Source organism: Triturus cristatus, chromosome 5_2 (assembly GCF_964204655.1).
Source record: "Triturus cristatus chromosome 5_2, aTriCri1.1, whole genome shotgun sequence".
NCBI classification, from domain to species: Eukaryota; Metazoa; Chordata; class Amphibia; order Caudata; family Salamandridae; genus Triturus; species Triturus cristatus.
The window spans coordinates 142,744,303-142,764,383 of NC_140588.1; the positions used below are offsets into that span (position 1 = coordinate 142,744,303).

A 20,081-nucleotide genomic window follows, 5' to 3' on the forward strand; every position below is an offset into this window, starting at 1 on the left:
CTTGCAGACCTCAAACTTGACAAAACACATTTTCCTCACATTTACTTGATGGAAAGTTATGGGATCTGCAGGGAGTCACAAACTTCAATCCACAGCGGAATTTCCCCACATCTCCTGATAAAAATGGTACCTCACTTGGGTGGGTAGGCCTAGTGCCTGCAACATGAAACAGCCCAAAACGCAACGTGGACACATCACATTTTTCCCCTGAAAACTGACCCCTTTTTGCAATATGCCTAGCTGTGGATTTTGGGCCCTAACTCAGCCGGCATCTAGGAAAACCTAGCAAACCTGCAATTTTTTTTAAACTAGACACCCAGGGGAATCCAGGATGGGGATGGGGTGACTTGTGTGGCTCTCATCAGGTTCTGATGCCCAGAATCCCTTACAGAACTCAAACTTTGACTAAAAAACACATTTTCCTCATATTTCTCGGATGGAAAGTTCTGGAATCTGCCGTTAACCACAAAGCTCGATCCACCCAACATTTCCCTAAGTTTCCCGAGAAAAAAAGTACGTCGCTCGTGTGGTGGCCTAGTGCGCACAGTAGGAAACAGCCCAAAACGCAGCATGGATATTTTTCCACTCAAAACTGACCCTTTTCTACAAATTGGGTAGCTATGGATTTTGAACATTAGCACAGCCGGCAACTGGGAAATCTAACAAACTTGCCCATTTTTTAAACCCTACACCTCGGGGAATCCGGAGTGGGACAGAAAGGGGATGTATCACCTGTGTGACTGGGCCTCTTGCACGCGACAGGAATGGTTTAACCTAGGTCAATGGGAGCCCTTGAATGGTGGGCAACCCCTACCCCAACATTTTCTTTTTTTACATTTTTCGCTGTTGTCAGGTTGGACTTTTGACTCTCGGGTGGGGGGGATAATTACCCCACCATCCCAAGAGGGGCCAGAAAGACTGATGGTGCATTTTTTGGGGTGGAGGTATGGTCATGCCCATGGTGGGCAGCCCCCACTCCTGTACACTCTTTCTGCAAAATTTCCCTGGTGTCTAGTGGGCATTCTGCCCCCTCAAAGGGGGCAGATTCGGGGTAGTCACCCCTATCGGCCGCCCAGAGGGGGTAGAATAGCTGATAGCTTATTTTTATGGGGTGGGGGCATGGCCATGCCCATGCCCATGGTGGGCAAACCCCACTCCTGTACACTCTTTGCGAAATTTCCCTGGTGCCTAGTGGGCATTCGGCCCCCTCAAAGGGGGCAGATTCGGGCTAATCACCCCCATCGGCCGCCCAGAGGGGGTCGAATAGCTGATAGCTTATTTTTATGGGGTGGGGGCATGGCCATGCCCATGGTGGGCAAACCCTAATTTGTTTTTTTTCCTGGTGTCTAGTGGGCTTTCTGACCCATGGGGGATGCAGATCAGGGGTAATTGTCCGCCATCCACTCCCAGGGGATTAGAAAGACTGAAATATTTGGGGGTGGTGAGTGGGCACAAGCCCTCCCCATGTCCCTGGGGCCTAGTGGGTGGATCCGTACTTAGGGATTGCTGTACTCTGCTTAGGAATGATCCTACCTCGCTGCTCTCACATCCCTCCATATTTCAGAAAACTTCACTAGCTCCTTATATGCAAGCACACTGAATTGAAACAAGTCACAAACATACAAAGCGCACTACACAACATAGGCCCTGCCTACCACAATAGCCACATACACTTCCACCACCCCTCTTGCCACCCTCTATTAGCCGGACTCTCATTAGCACATACACAAAACAGAACTGGATGTACCCTGCTGTAGCTAGACGTTTGCTAGAAAAAACTTTTGCATGCAGCACCTACTATAAGGGGACAACAATCTTTAACCTCTGTTTTTTTTTTTACATTTGCAGTCAGGCCCACAATAGCTTTCTACCCTTGTCCAGTCTGGATAGTAGTGATTTACTCCCTGGCTCATTTCATAATCCTACCAATGAGGTTTGGACCTTGGTAGATTTTAAGACTACACAAAATGTGAGCCCAAGTGAGCACTCTGTGGCAAAATTGGTTAGTTGGAACATAGCGGGCATTAGAGCTAATCTGTTTGACCCAGAGTTAATTAATCCTTTATCCAAATATGATATAATAATGTTACAGGAAACTTTGGGCATTGGACCTAATTTTAGTGGTTGGGTTTGAGTGCCATTGTGTCCCAGCCAAAGCTACCCTAGGACAGAAATCACAGGGTGGGTTACCTATTCTGATTCGGATAAGTAGGCTATTTAGAGGGATTCTTATGCCTTTCAATTATAGGTTCTGTGGGTTGTGGTGTCCTGCAGCTTCAGTTTTTTTCTAGTGAACTTTTATCATTCTGTTTATGACCCAGGCTAGATCCTTTCCCAACTTAGGCCATTTTAATGTAATACTGGGTGGGGATTTTAAAGCCAAGGTGGGTCGAGATCTTATTGGCTCTGACCCATTTGAACAAAGAGACACTTCCCCTGTTTTGTCTTTGCCTATTGCTGATACTCCCGCAGAGAGTGTGCTAAAAGCGTTTCAAACCCTCAGGTGCCGATCACGATCCTGCAAAAACCGGGTACGAACCGTCGGACGGAGCACAATCTCCGCCCGACGCGTACCCGGTCGTCAATTTTCACAAACAAGGAATTACGATTCGCACGGGTACACCATTACCGTACGAATCGTAAAAAAGCCCGACCGAACAAAAAAACACCTACCAATGCGATCCGGGAAAGCGCCGACCTGACGTCGGGACGCTCGCAGCCAGCCATTCACGACCCAGGAATCACGATTCGCACCGACGTCACCCCGCACGGTGAATATTTTGCGGCAGCCAAAAACTGCCGGGAAATCAGGACGACGCGAACAAGGACCACCAGTACGCGACGGACAGACGACGACGCGAACAAGGAGGACCAGTACGTGACGGACACACAGGACGACGCCACCAAGGAGGACCCGTACGCGACAGGACGACGCGATCAAGGAGGACCCGTACGCGACAGGACGACGCGAGCAAGGAGTACCAGTACGCGACGGACAGACATGGACCCGAACCTACGAGTCATCCCTGCCCTCATAGCAGTACACCTCCTCTACAGGTTACGACGCAGACGCCGCAGAAGGTCAGAATAACTAAGGGAGGGGGGAAAGTGGGGTGGGGTGGGGGTGGCACGACCAGGGCAGGCCACAAAACAACCACATAAGTCACACACCACACATGGCCTGGACATACCTGACTCCCATGCCCTGGTCACCACGAGGGGGTGGGGGCGTGTCCTGATAAGCCAGCGACCGCCACAACGGAAGTCCGTCACCACGCGAACCGGCAACACAACCAGACAGGTACGTCCCGTACCCACGCCTGAAGAGCGTGGGTACGAGTCGGACCAAGCCCACACACGTCACCCCAACAATGGCGGGACGGATCGCACCCACGTGGCAAAGGCCTGGGTACGGGCCGCACAAACATCACATAGCGTGGGGACGGATATGTACGGACCCTACCCCCACCCCGTATGCAAGGAGCGTACCCCCCAGCCCAACAGTGCAAGTACGACCTGTACCCCCACCCGCGTATGCATGGAGCGTACCCCCATGCCAACAGTGCAAGTACGACGCGAACCCTCACCCGCGTATGCAAGGAGCGTACCCCCCAGCCCAACAGTGTAAGTACGACCCGTACCCCCACCCGCGTATGCAAGGAGCGTACCCCCCATGCCAACAGTGTTAGTACGACCCGTACCCCCACCCGCGGAAGTACGGAGCGTACCCCCACCCCAACAGTGTAAGTTCGACCCGTACCCTCACCCGCGTATGCATGGAGCGTACCCCCCATGCCAACAGTGTAAGTACGACTCGAACCCCCACCCGCGGACTCACGGACCGTACCCCCACCCCAACAATGTAAGTTCGACCCGTACCCTCACCCGCGTATGCATGGAGCGTACCCCCCATGCCAACAGTGTAAGTACGACTCGAACCCCCACCCGCGGACTCACGGACCGTACCCCCACCCCAACAGTGTAAGTACGACCCGTACCCCCACCCGCGAATGCAAGGAGCGTACCCCCCAGCCCAACAGCGTAAGTTCAACCCGTACCCTCACCCGCGAATGCAAGGAGCGTACCCCCCAGCCCAACAGTGTAAGTACGACCCGTACCCCCACCCGCGAATGCAAGGAGCGTACCCCCCAGCCCAACAGCGTAAGTTCAACCCGTACCCTCACCCGCGAATGCAAGGAGCGTACCCCCCAGCCCAACAGTGTAAGTACGACCCGTACCCCCACCCGTGAATGCAAGGAGCGTACCCCCCAGCCCAACAGCGTAAGTACGACCCGTACCCCCACCCGCGAATGCAAGGAGCGTACCCCCCAGCCCAACAGCGTAAGTACGACCCGTACCCCCACCCGCGAATGCAAGGAGCGTACCCCCCAGCCCAACAGTGTAAGTACGACCCGTACCCCCACCCGCGAATGCAAGGAGCGTACCCCCCAGCCCAACAGTGTAAGTACGACCCGTACCCCCACCCGCGAATGCAAGGAGCGTACCCCCCAGCCCAACAGTGTAAGTACGACCCGTACCCCCACCCGCGTATGCAAGGAGCGTACCCCCCATGCCAACAGTGTAAGTACGACCCGTACCCCCACCCGCGGACGTACGGAGCGTACCCCCACCCCAACAGTGTAAGTTCGACCCGTATCCTCACCCGCGTATGCATGGAGCGTACCCCCACCACACCAGTGTAAGTAGACTCGTACCCTCACCTCGAATGCATTGAGCGTACCCCCACCGTGTATGTGCCAAGCGTACATATCCTGAAATCGGAGGTGTGTGTGCAGAGTCCACCCAGCAGTGCCCTGAGACAGGAGGGGTGGTTGCCTATCACTCCCAGCAGTGCCCTGAGACAGGAGGGGTGGGTGCCTATCACTCCCAGCAGTGCCCTGAGACAGGAGGGGTGGGTGTGGAGTCCTCCCAGCTGTGCCCAGAGACAGGAGGGGTGGGTGTGGAGTCCTCCCAGCAGTGCCCTGAGACAGGAGGGGTGTGTGCAGAGTCCTCCCAGCAGTGCCCTGAGACAGGAGGGGTGGGTGCCTATCACTCCCAGCAGTGCCCTGAGACAGGAGGGGTGTGTGCAGAGTCCTCCCAGCAGTGCCCTGAGACAGGAGGGGTGGGTGCCTATCACTCCCAGCAGTGCCCTGAGACAGGAGGGGTGTGTGCAGAGTCCTCCCAGCAGTGCCCTGAGACAGGAGGGGTGGGTGCCTATCACTCCCAGCAGTGCCCTGAGACAGGAGGGGTGGGTGTGGAGTCCTCCCACCAGTGCCCTGAGACAGGAGGGGTGTAACACATGTGTGTGAGGCCAGAATTATCCACATGCATACTGGCTACAAGGGAACATGTCCCCATGAACTCATGTCAACAGACTCCACACACAAGTACAGTGATCATCAAGGATGCCACGATTGTTGCAGGTGGAGACATGGCCCTGCATGCATGGCCAAAGTAGAAGGGCTCCGTCACACACACAGCTCATGTAGACACAGCTCTGCGCTAAACATTGGGAACACCCTGCAGGGAAGAAAGCTGGGTACACAGAGGAAGGAATACACCCTGGGACAAGTGCACCATGCAGTAACTGCTTACATGAACAAAGAAAGTTAGCCAACACCTTGTGATGGCACACAGATCCCAGGGTCCCACCAATGAGCAGTACACTACTACATATCCCACACACCCAAACCCTTACACACCACCAAAAACCATGTAGCAGCCCCACCAACACCAATACCAGCATAGCAGTAGTGTGATAATGAAAACAAAATTAAGCTTTATTCAGCATGAGCACAATGTCCGTGGATCGCAGGCAGTTCAATCTTCACAAAGCCCATAGGGCAGTCAATGATTCTCAGCTGGATGGGGGACACAGTGGGATGCGTGTCCCCTACCTTGCCTGCACAGTCAAATGGCATCGTCTTCCACACTGGTGAGGGCATCAGGGGGGGGGGAAGCAACAGGCACCGCAGGGACATCAGGGCAAAGGGGCGGCGTTGTGGGTGCAGGGATGGAGGACTCCACCACAGGGGGTGGGTCAGTGCCAAAGGCGGAGGCCAGGATGGCACTACACACCTTTGCAAGGTCCTCCAGGGAGTCCCCTGCACCCGAAGGGACCTCAGGCCCCAAGGAGGGGGGGGGTCAGAGGGATGGGTCGCAGCGCCACCGGGGGAGGGTGGAGACAGGGGGGGAGACTCAACCACCCTGACCGGGGACCTCCTTGACCGCTTGCGTGGTGGTGTAACTGTGGGGCTCAGGGACAGAGCGGCCATGAAGGAGTCCTTGGGGGAGATGTGGCCAGGAGAGCTGAGGGGAGGGGATTTGGAGGGAGTGGACTGGGTGGAATGCGGACTCCCACTATGGCTGCGTGTCACACGTTTGCCCCCCGACCCAGTGGGTGTGCCTACCTCACCCTGTGTGTGCGTGTCAGGAGGAGTGCGGTGGACCTTCCCTGCTGGTGTGGTGCCCGTGTCCGTTGATGTGGGTGCATGCCGACGTCTGGGTGTACGTGGGACAGGCATGGGAGTGGGAAGTGTGGATGGGGCAGGGGTAGGTGGGGGGAGGTCGCGCTGCAGGAGACCCACTGCTGCAGTCAGTGTGGAGTCGATGGACCTCAGCAAGTTGCGTTGGTCAGCCTGCGATGAATGAATGCCCTCCAAGAAAGCCTCGATGTTGGTGAGGGTTTTGCCGTGGGCATGGAGGACATTAAGGATCGCAGCCTGACCAACCTGCAGTTGCCGCTGGATGTCCACAGACTCTGCATTGGCGGCAGCAGTGGAGACAGGGGCAGGGGGTGCGGTGCCTGGCAGGAAGGAGACATGCTGTGACCGGGCACGCTGGGAAGGGACACGAGCAAGTGGGAGGCGGCTGGTGGGAACTGAGGGGGCGGTGCGAGGTGTTGTTCCGCTGTCAGCTGCTGGTGCAGCCACCGCCCACTCGGAGACATCCTCCTCGGACCTGTCAGCTTCGTATTCTGACGTGCCAGTCGACAGGTCCTCGGCCGCACTATCCTCCACCTCTGTCCCACTCGATGTGCCAGCCCCGATGTCACGGCTGGCACTGGTGCTCGGTCCCTCCGCCTTGCCTGTGTCCATGTCTCCCTCTGTGTCCCCCGACGATGCTGTGGGCAGGGTGGAGAGACAGAAATTAATCAGACAGCTGTACACATCAGTCACATGAGTACAATCGACATAGGTAACACTGCATAGCCTGAAAAGGAAGATCCCTAACATCTACTAAACAAGGTACCGATGTAGGGCATGAAACACACAGTTGGTTGAGCCACCATGCCACTGAAATACCATGGAGAGCATGAGACAATAGCTAAACACAGGAAACGGAGTCTGACATAGCACCCAGGCCCTGGGGACAATCCTGCACTGCATCTGCACCACACAGCGTTGGCGAAAATACCGATGACCAGGGACCATATCCATGAACTTGAGACACATGCTGCATAGGTAATGCTGAAAACATGCCCAACATGACTCGGTCACTGCACATTGCGTGTGTGTCCAGACACATCACACACTGCCCAGACCCAGCAAGTAGAAATCAGGATTTGACACATAGGCATTGCCCGCACCAACAAGACCCTACACGAGGCAAATTGTTGAGACACAGGTGGCACCAACATCTCATAGTCTGGCTGATACACACAGGGGCAGGCAAAAAGCAAGAGTGTACGCCAAACAGCCAAGGTGCGCCTGTACAAATAATGAGGTACCAGTGCCCATCCTCAGATGAGTATAACAAGACACACAGGCACTGGCAACTGTGAGTATGTAGAAGGACAATCAGGTCAGGCTGCACAGTGGACACCTGTACAAAATAGCACGTCTATATACATGGTGACAGGGGACAATGGCACAGAGCACAACCTACGCTGTAGACACTGAGATTGTCCACGTTTATGATGACACATACACCACTGAGGAAAAGGTGCCCCAGGGGACAGTAGTGGGCACGCAACTACATGCTACTGAATGGTAATGACTGCAACACACGTCACCATCCCTGCACTATGTGTATCGCACACTCATGCACATCATGTCACAGGCCACTACATAGGACATGCGCGCTGTAAGGCATGACACATGAGAGACCAACTCCCATGTCTGGAGTCAGCATCAGTGCCAACTGACATGGAACCCACATGCAGTGAACTTGACAGTGCACAGGCAAGGTCCCACAACCTGTTACACACCACCCCCACACATGATGCTACAGTCATTGTTCTCGTGGACAAAGCGCCAGCCTACATCACCTTGTGAAGGAGTGACTACACACAGACCAGGGAACACATTGCAAGGAGGGGAAGGGTGGCAGGGGCACAGCGCTATACTGGGGCAAACAGGATCTGCACAGCACCTTTAAACCCTGCCAGTTAATTCATGCTACTGTGCCCTTACAAATGCCGGTGACACACAACGAACACACATGTACCTACCCCCTTCCGGCTGCTGCATCGCCTGTAAGCGCCTCTCCAGGTCTGGAAAGACCACCGGCAGCACACGCCTGTGGAGGTGGCTCAGACGGCGGCGGCCGCGGTTCTCGTGGCTCTCAGGTGAGTCCCCCAGCAGGAGCCGTGCAATCCTCCGCGTCCAGCACCGGACATCCTGCCAGCGTTTTCTCACCTGGGGCAGGCTCCGCCTCCGACCATCCACACCCCTCACGGCACTGACGGCGGTCAGCCAGATCTGCTCCTTGGCAGTGGCGCCTACCTGTGAGGAGGAACAAGTGACACCACATCAATACACCAGCCACATGTCACAGAGAGACATATGGGTACAAATTAGCTGGTTACAACAAGGCATGTCATGCAGCCAACGCATTGCACCTTTGTCATAGGGACATCATCCCCTGGTGAGGGAAAAAGCAGTACGTGCCACAGTGGGTACACAGGTGGAATGATGGCAATGTCACAATCAATGATCAAGGCTCACACTGTGCATCACACCCACCCCTCCTGTCTCAGGGCACTGCTGTGAGTGATAGGCCCCCACCCCTCCTGTCTGAGGGCACTGCTGTGAGTGATAGGCCCCCACCCCTCCTGTCTCAGGGCACTGCTGTGAGTGATAGGCCCCCACCCCTCCTGTCTCAGGACACTGCTGGGAGACATCAGGCACCCCCCCCCCTGGGACCCCCCCGACAGTACATGGCATGTGTGTTACACCTGGACGCAATGGCAGAAGTCACAGTCACAACATAGGGACAGTCTGTGGCAGTGGCCTATGCACTCACCTGATACCCTGGTCGCCCATACAGCATGGAGTACTGTGGGAGGATCACATCCAGCAGAGCCATGTTCTCCTCCAGGGTGAATGGCTGTGTCCTCTCCACAGCCCTTGACATGGTTCCAGGGAATCAGTAGCAGCAGCTGGGTCGACGAATGCAAAGATGTGCAGGCAAGTGCTCCCTCATGGGACCTGGCTGCCTTATATGTGCCCTTCTGCCCAGTCTCATGCACAGGAGTACAGAGTGATTGGTCACTCACATTTGCATCCTATGTTTCCACCAATCCCTTCAAACCTAGCAGTCTGTGGGTTCTCTATCGGTTTCATTCTCCTGCATGATGTCAGCCCCACAAACACATTGCAACAAAGTAGAAGAATTCCAACTGACTTCTGCTGTGCACCTTCCAGAACAATTTCGAATTTTGAACTTGGTCTCCATGACAACCAGCATGCATGTAGGCCTTAATACTTGTCCCCTATGTAATTTGGAGCATCACACACAGGTACGGTGCGTTTCGGGGCCCTAGGGCACCCCAAATGCATGGCAACGGCCCGTACATGCATGCCTACGCTCTCCATCACTATGGGTCTGCACGCGTATGCGTACCCGTAGTGTTACGGACCGTACACACGCATGTACGCTCTCTATAACTATGGGTCTGCACGCGTATGCGTACCCGTAGTGTTACGGACCGTACACACGCATGTACGCTCTATATCACTATGGGTCTGCACGCGTATGCGTACTCCTAGTGATAGTGAGCGTACATGCGAGTGTACGGTCCGTACCACTACGGGTACGCATACGCGTGCAGACCCATAGTGATAGTGAGCGTACATGCGTGTGTACGGTCCGTACCACTACGGGTACGCATACGCGTGCAGACCCATAGTGATAGTGAGCGTACATGCGTGTGTACGGTCCGTACCACTACGGGTACGCATACGCGTGCAGACCCATAGTGATAGTGAGCGTACATGCGTGTGTACGGTCCGTACCACTACGGGTACGCATACGCGTGCAGACCCATAGTGATAGTGAGCGTACATGCGTGTGTACGGTCCGTAACACTACGGGTACGCATACGCGTGCAGACCCATAGTGATAGTGAGCGTACATGCGTGTGTACGGTCCGTAACACTACGGGTACGCATACGCGTGCAGACCCATAGTGATAGTGAGCGTAGATGCGAGTGTACGGTCCGTACCACTACGGGTACGCATACGCGTGCAGACCCATAGTGATAGTGAGCGTAGATGCGTGTGTACGGTCCGTAACACTACGGGTACGCATACGCGTGCAGACCCATAGTGATAGTGAGCGTAGATGCGAGTGTACGGTCCGTACCACTACGGGTACGCATACGCGTGCAGACCCATAGTGATAGTGAGCGTAGATGCGAGTGTACAGTCCGTACCACTACGGGTACGCATACGCGTGCAGACCCATAGTGATAGTGAGCGTAGATGTGAGTGTACGGTCCGTACCACTACGGGTACGCATACGCGTGCAGACCCATAGTGATAGGGCCGTACACACGCATCTACGCTCACTATCACTATGGGTCTGCACGCGTATGCATACCCGTAGTGCTACGGACCGTACAAATGCCTGTACGCTCGCCATCACGATGGGTACACATACGGCAGCACTCCCACAGTGATTTGGGAACATGCACAGGCCCTCTCAGCAGCAGTACGGCGTTTTTTACACATCACTGTGGTGATAGGCGACACACATGTAGGAATAGGGCGGACATACTTGTCCATGGATGGACATACTTGTCCAGGAATGGACATCAAGGCATCGTCTGTGCATTACTACATGTGTGGGGCACAGGTGTCACAGGCTGTGATGTGGAACATGCCTCCTGAGTGGAGAAGGCACCAGATGTATGATGAGATGTGTACATGTGTACTGTGTGAGGGTGCAATGTGTGCCAGGCATGCCCTTGACTCCTTTGACATGTGTGCATGTGGGACTGCGCACTTGGGGTGAGCGTCACTGGCATGGCACGGACACCAACACACGGAAGTGTCCCATGATGCCCGGTACAGGGGTCATGACACATGACTTGTCACTACCCACAGTGCACAATGTGACTATGTCATATATGTGTCCGGGATTTACATCAGGTTGATGTTGTAGCACCCTCAAAAGCTGCAGCCGTTGCAGCAACCAACATGTGGCTGTGTGTAGATTGTCATTGCACACTGTTCCCAACACCATGCCACATGTGTTATCGGATGTGAGGTGCACATGTATGCATGGGACACGGAGTAGCGTGACAAGGCCATGTCAGCAAACTCACAAGGAATGTGTGGTGAGTCATGACATGTGCACCTTCATGACAAGGTGTGTGGGCTGGACTAGTGTAATGTCATGTGACCTGTGGCTCCAGTGTTCCGCTATCAGTCTCTGCAATCGGCATCACACTTCTGCTGATGTGTGGGTGTATGTCACTCCTGTCTTGCGTCGGGCAGTGCACTTGCACTGGGACACAGCTATTTCCATGGCGTGGCATGGGGAGGTTCTCAATCACCGTGTGTAGCTGGGTCTTGGAAGGAGTGTCACCTTGCATCCATACGTGTCCTGGGCATGTAGCACATGCCTGACTCCCTATGTGGCATGTGTGTATTGCCAGATTTACATGTGCTCAGTAGACATGAGTTGTTCTCGTAGTGCACTCACTCTTCCTTGTCACTTCCAAATTACTGCAGAGCGCCTCCTGTTGCCCGAAGAATTCCAGACTTGGCTACCATGCAGGAGAATGACAGGATCCGGCTCTACCGCTTCACCCAACCGTTGATTCTGGAGCTGACGGCGAGACTGGCACCACACCTGCAACCGCAGCACAGGTATCCTACGGCACTGACACCCCAGCTGAAGGTAATGGCTGCCCTACATTTTCTGGCCACGGGTACCTTCCAAAATACCATAGCTCATGTTGGTGGCATGTCCCAGAGCATGTTCATCGGTGTGCTGCATGATTTCTTGGAGGCCATGTTGATTCACCTGGATGACTTCATCAAGTTCCCAACCCCTGAACAGATGACTGAGGTCAAGCGTGGATTCTATGCCCTGGGAGGGATGCCCCATGTCATTGGGTCCATAGATGGGACACATGTAGGTTTGGTACCACCACACGCACGGGAGGTGGCGTACCGCAATCGGAAGCACTACCACTCCATCAATGCCCTTGTGGTGTGTCTGTCCAATATGGTGATTTCACATGTCTGTGCTCGTTTCCCAGGATCAGCACACGATGCCTACATCATGAGGCGTAGCGGGATGCCTGATATGATGATGCAGCTGCGCAACGAACGGGCATGTGTTGTTGGTGGGTACAGTCTGTCTGTCCTGTATTCTGTATAGCCGACCAGCACGACCGCTACACCAGTTCTAACGATGTCCATGTGCTTCCCATGTAGGGGACGCTGGCTATCCCAACATGCCTTGGCTGCTGACACCTCTCCGCAACCCCATCACGCCGGCCCAGCTCCGCTATAACACCGCCCATGGCCGGACAAGGCGAGTGATAGAGAGGACGTTTGGCATGCTGAAGAGCCGATTCCGGTGCCTCCACAAGACCGGCGGTGCACTCCCTTATGCCCCGGCGAAGGTCTGCAAGATCTTCATGGTCTGCTGCATGCTGCACAACATGGCAGTTGAAAGAGCTGTGCCACTCATCCTGAATCAACATGACGAGGACCATCCACCCGTGAAGGACGAAGGGCTTGGCAATGGGGCTAGTGATGTGGAGGATGTGGAGCCGCAAGAGGACATCCGGACTCGGCTCATACGCGACTTCTTTGCTTAGTGGTGAGTACCAGGGTCTGAGTGTGCACGCATTGGTCCCCGTGTGGCATGCGTTGTGATGTGTGTCTCCACCTGCATGTATGGCACGTGGGTCAGAGGTGTGTGTGGGTGTGTCACTGGAGTGATGGTGGCAGTGATGGTAGTATTTCCCCAGTCATAATTGTGACCTAGCATGTTGTCATCCATACATGTGTCGAGTAACTGCACATGCAAGTGGCTGTGCTTTTTGTGGCTGACTTCTTGTGTGTCTCTCTTCCCCAGGTACCTGCGCATGCCGTTTGCTGGTTGCATTGTTGTGGCACTGCTATTCCTCATGGACATGACATCGTGGGCTGACTCAGCGTTACAGGCACGGACACGTTTGGAAGTCTCCATGGGGTAAGGGATGCATCTGGGGTGTATTGGGTGTGGCAGTTGTTCACGATGTGTGCACACTGCCCCGGTCTGGGTTTGGTTCCTCTGCAGACATGTGGCATCCCCATGGGACACGACATGCAGCTGGGTACACCTGAATAGATGGGCTGCCTGGTTGTCAGTCATCAGTGATGGGATAGTGGATTGTGATGATGGCATCAATGTGTGTGACACTGCCCTCGGACACATACGGTTAACATTGTCTTGACATGGCGTGGGACTTCCACATCAGCGGATGTATGGTGTATGGCAGGCTCTCCGTGAGCAGCTGTGGGTGTTTAGCTGTTAGCCGACGCTTGTGTGCCAGTTCCATGGCTATCACGCATTTGTGCTGCAGAAGGGGGGTGCCAGTGTTGGAGCCACATGTTACTCCACATGATGTGTTCATGTGTACTTCAAGTTGCCTCTGCAATCCCAAAAACATGACTAATAAAGGTGTCCCTATGCCTCCAAGGTGCCTCTTCTCAGTCAATGCTGGTGTGTTGGCACGGTGCATCCTGCATGTCTGGCATGGTATTCCCTGATTGTGGCTATGTGTCAATGTGTCGAGTGGCAAGATGCAAGCTGTGTGTGTGTGCTGAGACTGTGTATTGGGCATGATGTCCATGACTGTGTGGGTATTGTGACATGTGCCATCCCCATGCATCCAACGTTGTCCATGACCCCATTCTCTGCATCCACCGGACTCAAGCTTGCAGGACATGGTTCTGCCACCTGTCTACACATACCTGGGTGCCCCCCAGGACACGGGCCAGGATCCCTGACCTCTGCGCATGACTGTTGCTGTACTCAATGTGTCTGTCAGCACGGTTGTTCGGCCACCCCCTCAGCTGGTTCTGACCATCACGGGTGTGTATGGTGCTCCATGTCTGTCTTGCCTAATAAACTGTGACCCATGTGTCCTGTGCCAGACTCAGGCCCCAGGGTGTGGATGGTTGAAGTGAACAGATGACTCAGGCATGTTTAGACTGTACAAGACACATGTTAGGTAATAATGCTACCAGCAGGCATCTACTCTTAATAGTGTGATTTATTATTGGGGGGGGGGGGGGGACAAAGTGAGGGGCTTTCCGGGATTAGGGAATCCAAAGTTCAGTAGGGGAGTTGGTGTCCTTGCCATTGGAAATCCTCAGAGTCCATGCCACAGTCTTTGTCAACATTGGTCAGCCAGTGACCAGCAGGGCCATGTGGCAGAGAATGTCTCTTGATGCTGTGATGCTGTTGCTCCAGTGGGCCAGGTGCCAGGCCAGGTGTCCTGGGAGATGGTGATGTAGCAGCCACCCTCACGGTCCTTTCCGTGGACGACCCGGCTTCCTGCGGGGAACCTCAGCAGCAGGCCGTGACGACGTCTGGAATGCTCCGTCGGATGTTTCCTCCTCCTCCTCATGATCCCTCCCTGTGGGTGGTGATGTTCTCCGCCTTCTGGCACAGGGAGGGTCGGCCATGGTGTCGGCCATCCGACGGAGTTCAGCGTGAATCCCCTGGGACGCCGTCACTTGCTCAGCCTGTCTGTCCTCCATCCTCCGTTGGTGTACCTGTAGACAGGCTATTAGCTCCGCATGTTGCTGGGCCTGCTGGACCTTGATCCCCTCGAGGACGGACACAACCTGGGCCATGCCCGTGGTGTCCTGCCGGTATGAGTCCAGGATGTTACGGACATGGGAAAATACCGGATCCCCAGCCAACTGGTCAGGCTCGCGCCTCCGCCGTCCTCCACTCCCACCACCCCTGCCCACTTGCGTCTGGCCTGCACTTGTGGGAACATCGGGTCTCCGGGACCCCTGAGGGGTGGCATTGGCGTTGTCGCCTGCCTCCTCCTGGGTGCCCGGGACACCGTGTCCCTCCTGGCGAGCCTGGCTGCATTGTGGTGTTGGGGCAGGGATCCTGGGTGTCTCCTGGGATGTGGCAGGAGTGGGGGTGGTGGTTGGCACGGTTGTACCTGACGCAGGTGCTGCAGGTGGTTGGACACCAGAGGGGCCAGGTCGGTCGGGGTCGTCCGCAGAGTGGTGAGAGTGGTCGCTGCCGGTGGAATCGGTCTCCTGCAGATCCGGGTCCTGTGAGTGTTCCCCCCCAGTGTTGGGGGGTGCAGCACGACGTTGACCTGTGTGTGAGAGAGAAAATGTTAATTTTGATCCATGCAACATCCATGTTTCATCCGTTACAAAGTTGGCACATTTCCTCTTGGAATTAGGATCTGTCTTGCATTCCACTCACAGTGCACTTGTGCATGGGTGTGTCCCTTGGGCACCAATTTGGCCCCTTTAACTATGTGTGGCACAGTCTTACTTGCTGCGTCAAGTGTGACTGCAGTCAGCAGTGGAGTGTGCATGTGTGGCGAGCCATGCATTTGCGCCTTCCTTGTAGCACTGTACATGTGCACATGGAGTGGATCCACACACTTATATGATGCAGGTGGCTGTCCTTGTGCTCGTGTACAGGTTGTGACATGGCCCTGCGTTTTGCCATGATGAAGAGGGGGGGTTCTGGCACTGGCCACCCTTGTCTACATGCACGCAGTCCACCTGCTGACGAGCAGACATTCCCACACACCAAAGGACTGATTTGCTCTCCCTGTGTCTCCCTCCTTCTCTGTCCCCCTCTCCCTCCCTCTCTGTCCCCCTCTCCCTCCCTCTGTGTGTCAGCCTCCTCCCTCTGTCCATCTTCCTGTGTCTCCCTCCCTCTCTGTCCCCCTCTCCCTCCCTCTCTGTCCCCCTCTCCCTCCCTCTGTGTGTCAGCCTCCTCCCTCTGTCCGTCTCCCTCCCTCTCAGTCCCCCTCTCCCTCCCTCTGTGTCCCCCTCTCCCTCCCTCCGTGTGTCACCCTCTGTCACCTTGGCCCAGCTTCCTGGGCACACACTGTTAGCAGATCTTTGAGTGGCCCTTGGCCTGTTGATGTGAGTTTGTTTCTGATCTCCAGGCACCCATTTTGTCTGCTGTGTGTCTGTGCGCTGCTGCTGTGGTGGTGTGTGCTGCCACTCTTTCACAATGTTGGCTGTTCATTAGCTGCTGTCATGTGCAAAACAGTGCCTTCACCCCCATGTGTTGATGCAAGGCGTCCGCCATTTGCTGGCAAGTCATTCCTGTGTTGGGACACAGTGTTTGTCTGGCTGTGACCTAGGCCATATGGGCAGAGGGCATTGTTGTCTGCTTTGGAGTCGCACTATGTGATTCTTGGTGCCCAGCCTCCCGCCATCCGGGTTACCGTGTCATGTGTTGTTGTCTTCTGTGGCCTGTGACTTGACATTGTCCAGCTGGGTGCATGGGGCATGGTGGCAGCAGTGGCATGTGCCTGCTCATGGAGTGTGGTTGAGTCATGCGATGGCTTGTGGTGGTTGCGTGCCTGTTATTAATTTTGGTTGTGGTTGCAGTTCCCCCCATGTGAGGTGCGTTGTTTGTGTACTCACCCGGGTCTCGGAGTCCTTCTACTCCTTCAACTGCCTCCACCGGCGGCAGTATGGCCATCACCCTCTCCTCCCAGGGATGGTACTGTACGGCTCTGCGGGAGGGCCCTCCTCCGGTGGCGTTGGCCTGGTCGTGTTCCTCCTGCCTCTTGGCTCTGACCCTCCTCCGCAGATCGTACCACCTGTTCTGGCAATCCTGCTTGGTCCTCCTGGTGTCCGCAACAGCATTCACAGCATCGACGATGGTCTGCCACATGGCTGTTTTGGCTGCCTGGCTGGTGCTTCTGACCAATGTTCCAAAGATCTGTGGCTCGACTCTGAGGATTTGATCAACAAGGACCTCCAACTCTCGGTGACTGAACTTTGGATTCTTGGTAGTGGGCATGGTGAGGGGTGTGGGTGGGGATGGTGTGGGTGTGGGGGGTGTGTGGATGTTGGGGGGGGGTGTGGATGGTTGTGTGTGTGTGTGAATGTGATGAGAGGGTGTTTGTGAGGGTGGTCGTGTGAAGGTGTGCAAGTGTAAGATGTGGTGTAGCTTGTAGTCTGGTTCTGTGGTGTCTGGCAGCAGTGAGTCTGTTGCAAAGGCTCATGGTTTGTGTGTGTGGGCCCTTTTCATTGGTCCATGGGTGGGTGTGGCAGTGTTTGAATTTTGGGTGGGTGTGTTATAAGGAGTGGTGGTGTATTGGGCCTCTGTTTGTTTTTGACAGTTGCAGGTCAGTGATTGTGTTATTTTAGTGGTTGTTGGCCATGTTTAGTGGCTGTGTGCCTTTCGAATGGTGTATTCTTGTGTTGTTTTGTTTTGTCCTTGTTGTGTACGTGCGTTTTGAGCGTGTGTACGGTGTGGACATGGGCCATTTGGTTGTACGATTATGTCCTTGTGTGTGGCTTTGTACGACTCGTACATGCGGTTGTGATGTTGGGGCATGGGGTGCGCTCCGTACTTAGGAGGTTGTGTTGGGGGTGCGCCAGGAACGTACTGGGGTGTAGGTACACGGGGGGTATGACACGTACTGGGGTGGGGGTGGGGCTCGAACGTACTGGGGTGTACATAGACGGTGGTACGACACGTACAGGGGTGGGGGGGTGTACATTGACGGTGGTACGACACGTACAGGGGTGGGGGGGTGTACATTGACGGTGGTACGACACGTACTGGGGTGGGGGTACGACTGGAACGTACTGGGGTGTAGGTACACAGGGGGTATGACACGTACTGGGGTGGGGGTGGGGCTCGAACGTACTGGGGTGTAGGTACACGGGGGGTACGACACGTACTGGGGTGGGGGTACGACTGGAACGTACTGGGGTGTAGGTACACGGGGGGTACGACACGTACTGGGGTGGGGGTAGGACTGGAACGTACTGGGGTGTCGGTACACGGGGGGTATGACACGTACTGGGGTGGGGGTAGGACTCGAACGTACTGGGGTGTAGGTTCACGGTGGTACGACACGTCCAGGGGTGGGGGTACGACTGGAACGTACTGGGGTGTAGGTACACGGGGGGTATGACAAGTACTGGGGTGGGGGTGGGGCTCGAACGTACTGGGGTGTAGGTTCACGGTGGTACGACACGTACTGGGGTGGGGGTACGACTGGAACGTACTGGGGTGTACATAGACGGTGGTACGACACGTACAGGGGTGGGGGGGTGTACATTGACGGTGGTACGACACGTACTAGGGTGGGGGTACGACTGGAACGTACTGGGGTGTGGGTAGACGGGGCTATGACACGTACTGGGGTGGGGGTGGGGCTCGAACGTACTGGGGTGTAGGTTCACGGTGGTACGACACGTACTGGGGTGGGGGTACAACTGGAACGTACTGGGGTGTACATGGACGGTGGTACGACACGTACTGGGGTGGGGGGGTGTACATTGACGGTGGTACGACACGTACTGGGGTGGGGGTACGACTGGAACGTACTGGGGTGTACATGGACGGTGGTACGACACGTACAGGGGTGGGGGGGTGTACATTGACGGTGGTACGACACGTACTGGGGTGGGGGGGTGTACATTGACGGTGGTACGACACGTACTGGGGTGGGGGTACGACTGGAACGTACTGGGGTGTGGGTAGACGGGGCTATGACACGTACTGGGGTGGGGGTGGGGCTCGAACGTACTGGGGTGTAGGTTCACGGTGGTACGACACGTACTGGGGTGGGGGTACGACTGGAACGTACTGGGGTGTACATGGACGGTGGTACGACACGTACTGGGGTGGGGGGGTGTACATTGACGGTGGTACGACACGTACTGGGGTGGGGGTACGACTGGAACGTACTGGGGTGTACATGGACGGTGGTACGACACGTACAGGGGTGGGGGGGTGTACATTGACGGTGGTACGACACGTACTGGGGTGGGGGGGTGTACATTGACGGTGGTACGACACGTACTGGGGTGGGGGTACGACTGGAACGTACTGGGGTGTACATGGACGGTGGTACGACACGTACAGGGGTGGGGGGTGTACATTGACGGTGGTACGACACGTACTGGGGTGGGGGGGTGTACATTGACGGTGGTACGACACGTACTGGGGTGGGGGTACGACCCGAACGTACTGGGGTGTAGGTTCACGGTGGTACGACACGTCCAGGGGTGGGGGTACGACTGGAACGTACTGGGGTGTGGGTAGACGGGGCTATGACACGTACTGGGGTGGGGGTGTGGCTCGAACGTACTGGGGTGTAGGTACACGGGGGTACGACACGTACTGGGGTGGGGGTACGACTGGAACGTACTGGGGTGTAGGTAGACGGGGCTATGACACGTACTGGGGTGGGGGTTCGACTGGAACGTACTGGGGTGTACCTAGACGGGTGGGGGTATACATATACGGGGGGTACGTGTCGGACGTACGGGGGCTGGGGGGAGTGTTGGGCGCGTATGCGGGCACATGTCTCCATGGTTGCTGTAGGAGTTCGGTGCGGACGGTGTTTTTTCCATACGGTTGTAACCTCGGACGCACGGGATGGATCGTGATTCCTCGGTCGGACTTGGATTTTCACGTTTGTAAGGTAAATCGTCCGAGGACGTGTCGGACACATTTTCCGACCCGAGGACGTGTGGGGAATGATTCCCAGTGCAGTTCGTATGGACTTTTTACCATGCGAATCGTGATTGCCAGTTCGTACGGCACTTGTACGATTCGTACGGTAAAAAGACCCGATACGAGTCGCACGGGGGAATTTTTTTCC

At 55.5% G+C, this 20,081-nt stretch overlaps 1 protein-coding gene across 1 annotated transcript in view; it reads left to right on the forward strand.

Annotated features, from left to right (window-relative positions):
- LOC146822728 (NFX1-type zinc finger-containing protein 1-like) overlaps positions 1 to 20,081 on the forward strand; it is a 1,573,298-nt gene that overhangs the window by 1,425,625 nt on the left and 127,592 nt on the right. The gene's annotated exons all lie outside the window — the stretch shown is intronic.